Source organism: Acomys russatus, chromosome 2 (genome assembly GCF_903995435.1).
Source record: "Acomys russatus chromosome 2, mAcoRus1.1, whole genome shotgun sequence".
In the NCBI taxonomy this organism is placed as follows: Eukaryota; Metazoa; Chordata; class Mammalia; order Rodentia; family Muridae; genus Acomys; species Acomys russatus.
In genome coordinates, this window is record NC_067138.1 from 95,343,227 (window position 1) to 95,344,985 (window position 1,759).

The window sequence follows — 1,759 nt, forward strand, 5'->3', positions numbered from 1 at the left end:
CCCTGTCGTGTGAGATGGGATGCTGGTACCCAAGGTTGGAAAGAGTCCTTGTAGATAGTGTAGAGTGCTTGTGATCACATTCAAAGGGGAAAAATCCTGGAAAGAAAAAGAGGTCGTCGCACTGCCACTGAGCTCTTGTTTACCAAAAGGAGAAGGCTAAGAGGTCATTGCAGAGATCCTGACTTAAACACAATTAAAATATAAATCATGATCATAACTAGAAAGTATTACTTATATTTGCATAATAATAGGAAACGTATGTATGTGTGGTTTTGACTCCGCAAGATTCCTACCAGAGTGATCGCTTTGGCAGTACATATACTAAAACTGGAACAATACAGGGAAGATCAGCATGGCCCCTACTCAAGGATGACACGCAAATTCATGAAGTGTTCCATATTTTTAACCCAGACCCAGAAAGACACACAGGGTATATACTTACTTATAAGTGGAGATTAGGCCCGTGACACAGAATAACCATAACACAATCCACAGACCTAAGTAGCAAGGAGGCCCCAAGGGAGGATGCTTAGTTCTCACTCAGAAGAGCAAATTGAATAGACACTGGAAGAAGTTGAAGGAGGGAACAGGATGGGAGCCTTACCATAGAGGTCCCTTGAAAGATGCTACTCAGCAGGGCACTGAAACAGATGCTGAGACTTACAGCCAAACTTTGGACAGAGCACAGGGAGAAAGAGTGGAAGAGTGGAGGTATAGAAGGAGCCGGAAAGAACAGGAGTTCCACAAGAAGACCAACAGAGCCAACAAATCTGGGTAGGAGACAAGGGTGTGGGTACAGGGACTGGTGCACCAATGAAGAACCATGCATGGAGAGGACCTAGGCTCTATCTCAGATGTGGCTGATAGGCAGCTCAGTCTCCATGTGGGTCCCCTAGTGAGGCAAGATGGGGCTGTCTGGGCCATGGACTCTGCTGCCTGCTCTTCCATCACTTCCCTCTGGTGGGCCGGCCTTACCAGAGGAAGAGGATGGAGGCAGTCCTGATGAGATCCTGATAGGCTGGGGTCAGTTGGTAAGGGAGGAGGGCTCCCCCTTTCTGAGAATTGGGGGAGAGGGGTTAGGGAAGTGGAAGGTGGTGCTTGGAAGAGAGGCCTACAACTGGGATGTAAAGTGAATGAAGTTAAAAAATTATTTATTTTTATTTTTTATTTATATATGTTTAATTAATTTATTCATATTACATCTAAATTGTTAGCCCATCCCTTGTATCCTCTCATACCTCCCTCTCTCCAACTTTCCTCCTATTCCCCTCCCCTATGACTGTGACTGAGGGGGACCACCTCCCCCTGTATATGCTCATAGGGTATCAAGTCTTTTCTTGGTAGCCTGCTATCCTTTCTCTGAGTGCCACCAGGTCTCCCCATCCAGGGGACGTGGTCAAATATGGGGCACCAGAGTTCATGTGAAAGTCAGTCCCCACTCTCCACTCGACTGTGGAGAATGTCCTGTCCATTTGCTAGATCTGGGTAAGGGTTTGAAGTTCACTGCATGTATTGTCCTTGGCTGGTGCCATAGTTTGAGCAGGACCCCTGGGCCCAGATCCACCCACTGTAATGTTCTTCTTGTAGGTTTCTAGGACCCTTGGGATCCTTCTATTTCCCCATTCTCCCATGCTTCTCTCACCTAGAATCCCAACAGGATGTCCTCCCCTCTGTCCCACTTTCCTGGTAAGTGAAGACTTTCATGGGACATATCCCTTGGGCTAGTGTCCAGATATAAGTAAGTATATACCATTTGACT

At 46.7% G+C, this 1,759-nt stretch overlaps 1 non-coding gene across 1 annotated transcript; it reads left to right on the top strand.

Moving 5' to 3' along the window:
• The first annotated feature begins 297 nt into the window (after positions 1 to 297).
• On the top strand, positions 298 to 404 carry LOC127208185 (U6 spliceosomal RNA). The gene has a single exon (XR_007833075.1). It is a non-coding gene; the product is annotated as a U6 spliceosomal RNA (small nuclear RNA).
• The last annotated feature ends 1,355 nt before the right edge of the window (positions 405 to 1,759 follow it).